General features: G+C 42.6%; 1 long non-coding RNA gene and 1 pseudogene across 1 annotated transcript; one reads left to right on the forward strand and one right to left on the reverse strand.

Annotated features, from left to right (window-relative positions):
- The first annotated feature begins 1,894 nt into the window (after positions 1–1,894).
- On the forward strand, positions 1,895–11,675 carry LOC144220128 (uncharacterized). The gene is made up of 3 exons (XR_013331635.1): positions 1,895–1,922; positions 11,290–11,326; positions 11,479–11,675. It is a non-coding gene; the product is annotated as an uncharacterized LOC144220128 (long non-coding RNA).
- LOC144220165 (parafibromin pseudogene) lies at positions 8,650–10,318 on the reverse strand (annotated as a pseudogene).
- Positions 11,676–14,210: the final 2,535 nt, after the last annotated feature.

Here is a 14,210-nt window from a genome sequence, read left to right on the forward strand (position 1 = left end):
TGGGAAAGCTCTCTGTTCTCTACAGGCCCCTGTAAAAGTGCCAATCACGTAATGTGAGTTCCCTTCTCGTCTAAACATAATTAAAGTTCCAAAGGCCTCACCTCCAAATACCATCACAGTGGGGTTAGGGCTTCGTCCTATGAATTTGGGGAGGACACAAACATTCAGTTCATTGCAGAGAAAAGTATAAGCTCTGTCAACGAAAACTTCCTGAAGGATTGCTTGGCCACTTTTGGAAATTAGTACCAGAGCAGAAAAAGAAATAGATGGAAAGATCAGGTTGAGAGTTAATAGGCAAGGAAGGGCCCAGGGCATTAGGACAAATATGAGGATCCCAGAAGAAGTGGGAGCGGGAGGGTGGGCTGCAGTTGCTACGTTTATAGTTAATAATTTTGTCCAGGGCTGGAGCCCTTTCAGAGGACACATTTAGAATCTGACGAGGTCATTCAGATCAAGTTAGAAAAATGACTTCCAGGTGCCTTGAATGTATGGCCATGGTTGCTACTCATGGAAGTAATAGTATTCTCAGACTGAAAAACTGAATCACAAGGAGGATTTTTATTTCTCCTGATAGTTGGAATGGAGTTCTAGTGTCCTTTGCGTCCTAATAAAGCTGAAAGTAATCACAAGGGGCTGTGCTCACCATCAACCCACATGTCTCTCTAAGCTTTTTGTCTTGCCTGCTTCTCCCATTCAATTGACAAAGGTACAAGGAATACTGAGAAGGTTCTTAGAGGGCTCACAAAAGGAAGCATTCCTCTTTTGGTTCCTTTTTCGCCAAGGTCGATATCAAGCAAAGAGCTCTTAATCGCTGACAGAGGCTGCCTTAGAATTTGAGAGGACACTTAAATTACTGACCTTGAAGACAGAGCATTGTGCTGCAGTTCTGGAGGTTGTAAAAAAATTTTTAAGCTGATGACATTGATATCAAATTAAACCAGCAGGGGGCACAAATTCCTCACCATGTGTTAGGCTTCATTTTTTTTGATTAGAAAGAAAACCTAAACTGTTTCTTTGTACTGTTCTGAATCGCTGCTATCTGATATCTCTGATCATCTAAATAGCAAAATGTCATGTGCATATTCATTTTCCACAGAAAAAGGCAACTCAAGCCATCCAAAAGGGGCTGACAAATGATCTGACAATGCCCAGCTAATTATCTCATTTTGGCATTAGTAATTCTCTATTTTTAAAAATAAACAATCAGAAGGTGGACGTGTTCAGCACTATAAATGCAAACACTGCAGGTGAACCTGTTGCCTGTAGTTAAGGTTTCTCCTTAGAAACTCCCAGCCTGATGGTGACCCACATTTAACTAGAAAATAAGCAGGAAGATTTCATCTAGTGATTTCATCAAGAACTGTAGCAGTTACTTTCAGATCCTGTGTTTTGCAGATGCTTTGCACATCTTGAAACAGTTTGCACAAAATCAGATGTACTATATTCTCTTTTTGATTTGCTAGAAAGGAATAGAAATCAATGCGCTGGTCTCGTAGTGTTCCCACATGTGTGACATGGACGAGATGGCAGTACCCAGGTGTCAGCTCCTGCACTGGTACTTGGCTCTGACTCAGTGCCCTCTTGGATTAATCCCTTTATTTCATTTGGCATTCATTTTACTATCTTTGAAAAGAGAAACCGACTATACCTATCACACGGGAATATTAGAAAGATTCTGGAAATCTTATCACTAAAGTCTTACCCAGAGTTCTTCAATATTATTATTATTATTATTATTATTAAGTGCAGTATTAATAACGGCCAAAACTTACCCAGAACTTACTCTGTTTTAGGCTTTACTTCTTTGCATTTATCAACTCCTCAAAATCTTCTTCAGAGAGGGTAAAATCCACTGATGTAGTGAGAGGTGAGGCAGAGATAACAAAGACATAGAATCTGACTCCAAAAACTGCGTGCAAGATGTAAGATTTTTAAATTATAACTTAATTTTCGGGATAAGTAATAATTCACAGGCTTTAAAAATGAAAATGGTATGCCATGAGAAGGTCTGCTTCCACTCTATCCACCCTGTTCTCCCATCTCTTCCCTCCCCTCGAAGGATACACCAGCACTCTAAGCAATTATGAGCAAAAATAAAATGGGGTGCCTAAGTGGCTCAGTTGGTTGAGCGTCCGACTCCAGACTTCAGCTCAGGTCATGATCTCACAGCTCATGGGATTGAACCCCATGTTGGTCTCTTGGCTGATAGTGCAGAACTGAACCCGCTTGGGATTCTCTCTTTCCCTCTCCGTGCCTCTCCCCCATTCATGTGCACACACACTCTCTGTCTCTCAAAAAAAAGTAAACATTAAAAAAACAAACAAAAATAAATTTACCTCTCCCCCCCTTTATGACACTGCAGGCATCCCTCTGTGTTCATGTTGTGGACTTTGCCTTGCCACTGAACCATCTGTCCTGGATGCCTTCCCCATCACAAGAGAGAAGGGAGCCTCGCTCTTTCCCAGCTGTACTGCATTCCGTTGTCAGATGTTCCATGGTTGATGTCACCGATCCTCCTTTTCTGGAAATGGGCTGCTTCTCTTCTTATGCTCTTACAGTCAGTACCACCACACGACACTTGTGCATGCTGCCTTGTGGCTGTGCGGGGACTTCCGTAGGATCAGTTTCCAGAAGGATGAGAACTGGGTTAAAATGAGGAAACATTTGTAATGTTGCATAGTTGCCACCACACGGCCCTTCTAGGAACTGTGCCATTTGCCTTCTACCAGAAATGCCTGTTTCCCTACAGCTTTACTAACCGAGAGGGTAATGTTGAACTTCTGGATGTTTGCCAGCATGATAGGTGAGGAGGGCATCCCAGTATAGTTTTAATTAGCATTTAAAAGGTTATGAATAAGGTTGAGCATCTTTACATTGGTTTAAAGTTTCTTTTATTTTTTTTTAAGTTTATTTACTTTGAGAGACAGAGTGAGAGGGTGCACGTGCACGTGTGTGCGAGTGGGGGGTGGGGCAGAGAGAGAGGGAGAGAGAGAATCCCTGCATGGGATTCTCCATTTCATGAAGTGAATGGTGACATCATGATTTGAGCCCCAAGTAAGAGTTGGATGTTCGACCGACTGAGTCCCCCAGGCTTCCCTAAGGTTTCCTTTATACTTTTTTTTTTAATGTGATCTGTCTGTCCATGTCCTCGCTCAGTTATCTTTTGTCTTGTTGATCTTTTTCTTCTCAATTTTTTAGGAGTCTATAATCTTAGAATAATAAGCCATTTTTACATGAAAGGACTTGCAAATAATTTTCTCAGTTTGCATTTGCTTTTTATTTTGCTAATCTCTTTTTGGAGACCATGACTGCATTTTTAATTTTTTTATGAGTTTAAGTGAAGATATAGGACTTTAATGTTGTAGGTTGTTATTTATTCAAAGTTGTAATTTTATTCAATAAAAATATATTGAGAACTTACTACTAAGTGTTTGTGTGTGTGTGTGTGTGTGTGTGCACGCGCGCACGTGTCCTAAGTGTTTGAACAAAACAACTCTCCTGCATAAGTTTCTAACCTAGTTGGTTGAGTCAGGACTAAGTAAATAATTCCAGTGTGTCAGTGGTAAGAGTTAAATTAGAATATGGAAAAGGTTGTAAGACTACAGATGGTTTGACTAACTTTGAGAAATCTATGAAAGATTATGTAAAGAAGGTTATTGTTAAGCAGGGTCTTGAAGGGTCTGTAGGAGTTTGACAGGTGAAAGAGAATGCAAGGGCTATATCCACATACCTAGCTCCTGAGGGATTAGGTCCAATGTTAGCATTTGGAAAACTCTTTCCCCTCCAGACCAAATAAGTTGCCTTTCCTTGTACCAATTTGCCAAAATACAGGTAATAATCTCAACTGTCTCTTAAGAGGGGATATAGTACTCTTACTTGAAGGAAACTTATTATAGTTGATTTTCTGCAAAGCTAAATTTGTGGTAGCTTCAGACTCTAGATGTCCATCTAATGTCATTCTCTTCTAAGCATGTGATGTTTAGTCTGGTAGTTTACCTCTAGAATAAAGAAAAGAAAAGAGAAGGATTTTAGAAACTGGTATATCTACAGTCCTTGATTGTGACAACTCTAATAGTTTTTTCTTTCAGGTTAGACTTATAGTTTCTGCAGAGCTGGAAGTTGTTTTCGTAATACCTCCAATCATTTCTTCATTTGCCAGTTTAGGTATGAGGTACGATTGATATGCAGGCAAGGAGAGAATGGGGTCAGCTACTGACTGGCCTTTGGGAGCTGGGAAGCTAGGACTCGCTACATCAGTTCAAGTAGCGGATACAATTGTTGTCCACCCAAACTGTACTCACTTTGTGTCTTGCCAGTGGAACTTCTGTCCAGTGCAGAGAGTCAGGGAGACAGCCCAGGGGTGTACTGTGACCATCTATCCAGACCAATCATACCAATCTAGTTCCTTCCTTTCAAAACTGGATATCTGGCCTCCCTGAAGCTCAGGGGGTTGTGATGCTGAGGAAAAGGGGGGTAGGTTTTGAGAAAGCTTTGCTTTCCTAAAAAAAAATAAAACCAGGCAGATAGTTGATGCCTGCATTCACTCCCTCAATCCTGCCTCGAATACACATGTGATGCCTAGAACCACGGTAGCCATCCTTAGGCCAAGAAGACTGAAGAATCTTTGCACTGACATGTTGCTGACTTAACGTGGCAGTTGCCTATGTCCAGTGGGGGAAAATAAACATTCTGTCTTTCTTTTTCTTTTCTTTCTTCTGAAAGAGAGAGAAAGACAGAGAGAGTAGGAGGGGCAGAGAGAGAGGGAGAGAAAGAGAATCCCAAGCAGGCTCTGCTCTCAGCGAAGACCTGAACTCAAGGCTCAGGCTCACAAATCGTGTGAGATCATAACCTGACCCGAAATAAGAGGCAGATGCTTAGGTGACTGAGCCACCCAGGTGCCCCGAACATTCTCTCTTTGTTAATCCACTGTTGGTCAGGCTTTCCTTGAAGCAAACAGTCACTAAGGGGCAGTGTGGCCACTTACAACACTACTAGGCTGCTTGCCACACTTCTGCAGTGTCAGCTAGGAAGGAGAGAGAGAGACCCTGCCCAATCTACTGAACAGAGAGCATAAACAAGAGCAGCGTGCTGTCAGCCCTTTGCATCTCTGTCCCACGGGCCTACACCAAACCAGAAAGGCAAGGCGATGCGTAGCACAAGCAGTGGGTGCTCTTGCGGAGGAGCCACCTGTAGACCCCAGCCAAGTACTTTTAGCATCTGTAGCTGTTTCCAAAGGACAAGTGGAATGTCCCATCTTGTAGGAAGCAGGGAAACAGAGGGGAAAGTGACGTGTGGCAACCTCCCACAAGATAGAACAATGGTTGGGCAACAGCTTTGTGACAGCTCCTCACCAAACTGCCCCTCTCGCTGAGCTCCTGGGAGGAGGACAGGGCGTCCACCCAGACGAGCCAGACTGCGGCCAGGCCTTGCCTCCACGGCCTATGTGGAGACCTGCAAGGGCATCTAGCTCAGTTGTTGTCAAAGACCCGATTCGGATCAGAAGGCTCCTCCTGCCCCTCCATGTTGCTAGCAGAGGACGTCCATCTGACCATGACTATTACCTCCGTTTGCAGAGTGTTCTCTGGCTCTCTGTTTACCAGCCTTGGATAAAGCTGCCAGCTTGGCTGCATCCCTTTCAATCCATGATCGGGAAGGTGGGCTACCCCTCCAAGATATGCACGATGGTTGAGTTGTTTCCTGGTCCTGTCTGCCCAAATCTACCTTACCCCTGTTCCCTACTGGTCTATGTGCCTCATAACTCAGCCTAGAGTGCTTATTTAAACATTTCATTATCTCATAGTTAAAATATATGCCGAGTATTACTTTAGACCATATATTTGGGACAGGAGGAACTATAGGCCTTCATCTGCATTAATAGGATCATATTCCCAGAGAATTTGTTGGCATAAAATAGTTCTATGAGTGTTGAATTAAGCACACAAGCCAAGTCAACCAAATAAGGTCATTCAAAAAAGAAATGCATGAAATACCAAAGAGAAACCAATGAGGGCTGCACAGAGGAAGCTCAGGGTGTTCTACCTTTAGCATAGTCTTTACTGAGAGCCTACTGTGTGCAGAGCACTGTCCTTGCACTGAGGACACAGTAGAGAGTGAAGCCAGGCCTTTCCTCACTGAACTTATGTTCTAATAGTAGACATAATAAAAAAAAAAAAAAAAAACCACATTTTATTTACCTGTTTCATTTCACAAATATACCATATGACTGTGTGCCAAATTCCATCCTAAGAACTTTAAATAGTAACTCATTTAATCTCCCCAACATTCCTATAAAGTCAGCACTGTGAACACTTCCATTTTTCAGAAAAGGAAAGTGAGGCAGGGAAAAATTAAGTACCTACCCAAGTCCCCGTAGCTGGCAAGTCACGGACGTAGGGGTGCACATGCAGGGCAAGCTGCAGTCTATCAGCTGCCAGCTTGCTTTCCTCATGTGGGCACTGGCTCTGTGGGGACAGCCAGGAAGAGTGAGGGGCTAAGATCTCTGGGGGTATATGCCACTTTAGATAAGAAAGTCAGGGGAGCATTTTCTGAGAAGGTGACACACGTGCATGGCTCTCCATGTACTTTGGAACTCAGAGTTCTCTGCAAAACGGCACGAGGTGTGGGGGGAGCCTTTCTCCCTGTCCATGCTCATGATTAACTTAACAAGAAATAGCAAGTCATGTCAGACTTTGTAAACTACTGCAAGGACACAGTTGCACGGAGCAGTGGCCACAATTCCCCCCCATCCCCCCACCCCCAAAAGTTGCTGTGGCTTCTGGGGAATTTTTATTTCCTCTCACAACTATAAATTGGATTCTGGGGGTGACATAATTCTCACCCACTTCAAATATGTGATACACATCTCTGCTTCTTTTTAAAGTGTTAATGGTTTTTCACTGTGTGGCTGTTGCTATGCTCATATTTATACTCCCTATTTTTTTTTCATAGTTGCTATTAAACATCACATCTGTGGGACCCCAGGAAAATAGTACAGGCATAGTCTACCAAATAGATAAAGCGAAGTTTCAAAGATTTCATCTTCCCTTTACTTTGGCCTCCGTGTTTCAACTTTCAGGGTTCTTATGATGCTCACTGGTATCTAAATTTTATGTATATCGCTTGGTAATAAAATGCAGAACAAAAGTGCCCAACCTCTTCTCGGTTCTACTGTGCTTTCTGCAGTTAGGAGAATCTTACAACACACTGTATGGGCAAGTGTGGTGGAAGCCTTTTCTGGAAACGGTGTTAGCACAGCTGTGAAAGCTAGCATCCCCACGTAAATGTATCTCTTTGCCGTTAAATGCCATAAATTTTCATTAGGTGATCAACAGGAATGGCATGATTGCTCAGGAGCTCAACCCTGATATTTAAATTTCTTCTCCTTGACTTTAATGAGGGCATATATCAGAGCAGTGGAGTGGGGTGACATTTACGACACTGCCACTCCATTCTGTGATTAGACACAGATCATTCAGAGGTTAGGCTTCAGACTCGTGGTAATTCCAACATGTCCTAAACAGCAATCATGGTAATTACAAAACTTACAATAAGAAATAACAAATAATATCTTATTTTCAATCTGCACTTCAATTAGCAGTAGCATTACATAGTTGGAAGTGTGGCAGTGGGCTCTGCTATGTGTTGCTCCCCGAACACGGGAGTGACAGGGAGGGAAGGGCCTTCTGGGCAGATGAAGAAAGAGAGAAGAAATGCAGGAGTTGGGAGGAGATTGCTGGGAAAGATAGAAACCACAGAACATAAGTATATATATATATTTAATTTGTAATGTTTTTTCATTTTTTTGTTTTTTATTTTTTTAAAGATTTTTCTTTTATATATTTTTATTTATTTCTAGGAGAGAGAGAGAGAGACAGTGTGAGCAGGGGAGGGTCAGAGAGAGAGGGAGGCACAGACATAAGTATATTGATCAGTGTTCTACTCAAAGCATTAAATAAGGTCTTGTTAAAAGGTCAATCTGTGACCATTTTTAAGTTTTGGTAAATTCATGAAGCTTGAGCCTCAGCCTTTAGGTCAAGGTATACTCATGTTTCTTTTTTTCTTTTTTTTTTTTTATTTCTAGGAGAGAGAGAGACAGTGTGAGCAGGGGAGGGTCAGAGAGAGAGGGAGACACAGACTCTGAAATAGGCTCCAGGCTCTGAGCTGGCAGTCAGCACAGAGCCCGACGCGGGGCTCGAACCCACAAACCGCGAGATCATGACCTAAGCGAAAGTCGGATGCTCAACCGACTAAGCCACCCAGGCACCCCAGTATATCCATATTTCTTAATCCAAATTCCAGATACAGGAGAAAATTCAGAATCTCAAGTGGGTTGTATATTTTATCACATTGATATAAATGTTACTTAGAACTCTAAGAAAACTGATTTATCCAAAGAAATTTTGTGATAACGGAGTTCTTTTTTAAAGTTTTTTTAAAAATCTTTATTTTTGAGAGAGGGAGAGAGACAGAGTGCAAGCAGGTCAGGGAGCGGGGAGAGGGAGGAGAAAGGCAGACACAGAATCCAGCAGGTTCCAGGCTCTGAGCTGTCAGCACAGAGCCTGACATGGAGCTTGAACTCATGAACTGTGAGTTCATGACCTGAGCTGAAGTTGGACGCTTAACCGACTGAGCCATCCAGGTGCCCCTGTGTTAACTGAGTTCTAATACTGTTTCATCCTATTCTTGAACATTTAGATCTAGACAAATTTCATCATATTTAAGACAAAAGTCTTTAAATTTAACAAATTTATCAACTGCTGATCTGTCAGGCAAAAGCCATGGCCAATCTTTGAACTGCCAGTCAGGGCCCTGTACAACAACTGCTACAACCTGGTGCCCCCAACTCTTGAGGCATGACTTAAGGGGCTGGCCACTTAAGGCGTCACTTAAGTCTGCTATCTATAAAGAACTCAGCCATCTGGCTGCATCTGCTCTTTTCTACTCTGAATTATAGTTTCATTTTCTCATCAGCAGCCTTGTTTTTGCTTTTAGTCTGATGTGACAAATTTCAGAGACTGTAGAAGATCTTTTGCATGAAGCATGGTTATTAAAATGGTGGTAGCTGCTTAATGTATGACCCCGGGTGCTAAAGATCCTTCTGTCTGGTTTGGCGGAAGCCTGTTTTGAGAACCTGGCCTCAGAACTGGCTGTGTTCAGGAGTCTGAGTTTTATGGGCAGATGTGTCATCCTCTGTTACAGATTTCAGTGGGTTTCCCTGGTAGCTACCCATAACATCAATTTGGAAGACTTCCATTTCTTCTTTTCCTTTGAACATCTCCTGGTCATATCTGTTATAGGCAGCTGGGACAGGCTTTTTGGTACATAGCACAGGATCTACAGGCGCTGCATTTGGGGCCAGTCACTATTCAGGTACATCCCATTCTTCTCTGGCCTTAACAGATTGAAGAATTGCAAAAATATTCTTGGAAACAGTTTTCTGTATTTCTGATCCTACCCCCAATTCTGCTGATGATATATCTTGGGTCATAGTTACCTGAGCATCCCCCCAAAGCCTCTGTTTCAGGGTAGTTGTATCATCATCTACATCAGTCTTGATTGCGGATTTTTTCTTTGCCTTAACTGTGCAGCAATTTTTTTCCCCACTGACACAGCTTCAGACAAAGACTGATCTGTTCAGCTTGTACAATCCCTCCTTTCGGCCCCTCCAAACTGGCAGCCAATCTTTTTTTTTTTTTATCAAGGTCCACACATTCTTCATCTTCAGTTCATGGTTTCTTTGTTCCTCCTACAACATCGCCTCATTTTAACTTGAGCAGGTTCCTGAGGACCTATTTCTAGCAGGTCCCTGATGCGCTCCTGTCCATCCTTGCCAAAGTTAATGTTTCACCATGGGTATCTGAGAACATGTCCTCAGTCAGGGCTTCTAACCACAGCAATGGTCTCAGTAGCCACAGTAGGGCATCAACAGTAGGATGAGAAAAGCACACATTATTCAGTACGATTAAGAGAATCCAATGTGCAATGTTCTCTGGTTTGCCTTCCTTTCCGGTCTCCCAGACTGCAGAGCTGATCTTGACGTCCCGGGGTTACTAGAATGCCTGACAGTTACTTTGTCCTCCTTCACCACAATCTCCTTTTCTGGGTGCTGTTCTGTTGCACAACACTGGTTTCATGTGTCCCCCACCTCTCTGCCATCTCTGATAGCAGTCAGGGCAGCAGCCCCTCAAATTTCCAAGGACCCCCCCCCCCTCTATAAGGCCTCTTAAAGGCATATGAGATCATCTTAACCAGGCCTTTCCACTCTTAATGCCTTTTTTCGGTAATAGCAGGGTCCAAAGTTCACATCTACAATACACATCCCCATCAAGAGGGATTTTCTTAGTTTCACATTTATGTCTAAAATTGACCCTCTGTCTTTTTTTTTCTTTACTAATAGTACTACTCAGTTGGTGAGGCTTTTAACCAGTTATTCTTCATTTTTCTCCTTCATTTCCACTCCATGTCTGACTTAGCCAGAAATCCTGTTTTGGAGGCTTTCTGTAATAATACCCTACCTGGTTTTCCTGTGTCTAGTTTTAGCCTCCTCCTCCCTGGCCCCTGCCCCACCTCAATCTAGTCTCTAAACTGCAGCCAGAGCATTCTTTTAAAAGGCAAATTGGATTGTGTCACTGTCTTGTAGTAACCTCCAGCCACATCCCTGGCATTTAGAACCAGTGTCTTCCTTGGGATCTCCCAGCCCTGTGTGATTGTGTCGCTGGCTGTCTCCCTGAGCCCAGTTCACATACCTGACCCCTGGCGCCCTCTGAACCCAATTCACAGGTCTGATCCCTGGCGCCCTCTGAGCCCAATTCACAGAACTGACCCCTGGCGCTCTCTGCTTATCATTCTGCTTCCTTGCTGGTTCTTAAATGCCAACTGTGGACCTGCCTCAGGTCCTTTGTTCTCGCTGTTCCCTTAGCCTGGAACGCCTCCTCCAGGCAGCCCAAGGCCGCTTCCTCAGTTTATCTGCTTTCCCGCTCAGAGTCACCTCTCCCCTTGAGAATTCTATCTGAAATGTCACTCTCATCCCCTCACCCTTCTTTATTTTTCATTGTGGCGTTTATGGTTAGTCAGTATCATATTATGTGTTTCTTACTGATTTGTTTATGGTACCTGCCTAATACACATAGACCCCTGAGGGCAGGGTCTCTGCTTTGTTGTCTACAGGGTCCCTTCACCTAAGAGGATTCTTGGTATCAAATACGTGCTTAATACATATTTGTTGAATGAATGCTAGATGGGAAAACTGGAACTTAAGACTAACTATCCTTATTTCCTTGTTTTTCACAGGACAATTTTGACGAGGATAAGAAGACCCCGTGTGCAGGTGATGTGGGCATCCATGACCAGAAACTGACCGTAATTTGAACTCAAGCCCTGTTGTATCCCTTTGTGGCTCTCTGTGGACGGCTGCAATAACATTTTATAATGGCCTGCCCAAAGAACCTTAAACTTAAATTCTAAATTATTTCCTCCTAGTGTTTCTGGGTAAAACTCCCAGGCCTGACCGCGCAGAGGGTCTGTAGGAAACGATGTACTGGAGCAGCATCGACACCATATTTGCTAACTCATGTTGCGAATGAGGACAGTTCTGGGGAGTTTCAATGACAGACTCCTCCTTTACTTCCAGAGCTGCATGTACAACGCCAACAGCCCCCGAAACAAGGTTGGTAACATCAGTGCATAAATCCCTCTTCAAGTGAGCGAAGAAAATATGCTATGACTTCCGTTTACCCCATGTAACAGCAAATGAAGGAAAACATTCATTATTTACTTACTCTGGTTACGTCAGCTTTTGAAATTGTTCTAGTTGAACTATAAAACTCTACCAAATGTCTTAGACTGACCTCCGTAGCAGTGTAGGGAAACTTATAGCGGCAGTTTAGAAAACTTAGATTTGTCTCCATCACATGTGTAAATTTGTGGGAGCAGTTTACATTCCTTCCATTCCTTATAATAGTAGAGGATAGTACAGTTGAAATTTTCCAAAAAGCCTGGCATTTTCAGAAAAAAAAAAAACAAGTATAATAGGATTCCCCTTTATTGAAAAAGAAGTAAGACAATTTAAAATATATATAGAAAACATATTTGTGGGGCTGCCTGGGTGGCTCAGATCATGATCTCACGGTTTGTGAGTTCAAGCCCCACATGGGTCTCTTGCTGCTGTCAGTACAGAGCCTGCTTCCAATCCTCTGTCCTCGCCTTCTCTCTGCCCATGCCCCATTCATGCGCTCACTCTCTCTCTCCAAAGATAAATAAAAACATGAAAAAAAAAAAGAAAAAAACCACACTTGTGGAACAAGATTTGACTATCTACAAATAAATGTATAGAATAAGGAGTTTCTCTAAAATTCTGTTTTTATGCATTTGTAAGTTTTCTTCATTTCTTCATGCATATGCCACACAAATTTACTGAGCACCTACTATGATCCGCGTACTTTGTTAAACACAGCTAGGGATGTGCACTGTAGAGGACAGGCACGAATGTGAACATGTATTGTTTTTATAACTAAAATAATTCTTTCTGACCAAAATAATCTTTGTTTTTATAAAAGTTCAAGGCAAAAAATGGAAGAAAGAATTGTCAAATTTTCAAGAAAAATCTTATAAGCCAACAACTTGATGACTAGATTGGTCGGGTTGTATCTCTAGGTCTATGGAAGAATTGGATTGCATGAATTCAGAAAATGTTTGCAGCTTTGGGAACTGGTCTCTGATGCTGCTAATAGCATTTATTTCAGCTCTTTGGCTTTTATTTTTAAACCTCTTTCAAAGGGTTATATAAACTTAATAACCTCTGCATTGCCAATGACCAGAGCAGGGTCTAGCAGCCACAGGTGTGGTGAGACCGGAGCCCTCATGCCTTCTGGAGGAACTTCTCATTGTATATTTCCGAAAACCACCTTGGAGAAGTGCATTCTCCATGTCACATGACGTTGGTGGAAAAATTTACTTAAGGTTTGGCCATGCAAAAATTAAAGAAGACATTGATCTTGAAGCTGCCAGATTCTGTTTCTTGAAGATAGTCTCCTCACACTTTCCTAGCGCTTAATATTCTCTATCCACAGACAAAAATGCTCCCAGGAAATCATTTTGATACAGTGACTCACACCAAAGTTCAGGTGATTTATGCACGTTTCTTGTTTCCCAAAGGCATTTGCCCTAGCAAGGCTCAATTCTTTAAACAAGGGGAATCACTTCGGAATTTCTTACTTTATCATGTTAATTGGAGATGTAGAGTGCCTTTCAATTCTGACATTCTGTGCTTCTAAACGTATAGCTTAGTATTTGTCTGGGTATTATGGGGCAGAAGGGAGGAAAAGGGAGGTGTGTGTGAAATATTTTTGTGGAAGACCCTATTATCAGGGTGATTTTCCTTACAAGTAACAAACCACCTCACAGTATTTTATCCAATAAAGTCATGTAATTATCCATGTAACAAGAAGCCCAGAGATGGGAATTTCCAGAGCGGGTCAGCAGCTCAACATGGCTAAGCCATGAGTTAGTGTCTCTGATGGGCTTGTCTTCCCATCCTATCTTCCTAAAGGTCTGGCAGCAACTCCAGGCATCATATCTTCATGTAAGTGTTCAAAGACAGAAGGGGTGTCCTCATGGGACTTTCCCCTTTTGTCTGATAGGAGACTGTCTCAGGGATCTCCAGCAGACTCCCCTTACAGTGCATTGGCCAGAACTGGGCCATTTCCACCACCTGTAGTAGCAAGGAGTTGACAGAGACCAATCATGAGCTAGCCCCCAGGGCTAGGCATATTGAGAACTGGGAAAAATTCAGATTTTGTTAGCAAGGAAACAAAGGAAAGTGTTGCTGGAAGGCAGTCAATAGTGTTTGCCACAACCTTGGGACTACATCACCACCAAAGAGCTACTCTGAGCAGACCTATGACCATGCTTGAAAATGGCCGAGTCAGATACCAGGGCTTTCTCCAGTCCCTTCCACCTTACAGTTCCTTCCTTGCAAGTGTTCAGGTTAAGAAGAGGGGAGGGGTGTGTGATGGGAAAAGATGGTGATGTTCTAAATTAAAAGAGAAATGGAATGTTGTAGCATTATGTTCAACTTGTCCATTCTCGAAATTTGTCTCACAATTTTATTCTTGAGTTTATTCTGCTGAACATCTTCAATAATATCTGCAAACTTTCTAGAAAAACAATAGATTTGGTGGGGGGGGGGTCAGGCTACTCTTTCACTGAAACGG

The sequence above is a fragment of the Crocuta crocuta genome, unplaced genomic scaffold (genome assembly GCF_008692635.1).
Source record: "Crocuta crocuta isolate KB4526 unplaced genomic scaffold, BGI_CrCroc_1.0 scaffold9, whole genome shotgun sequence".
Lineage (NCBI taxonomy): Eukaryota > Metazoa > Chordata > Mammalia > Carnivora > Hyaenidae > Crocuta > Crocuta crocuta.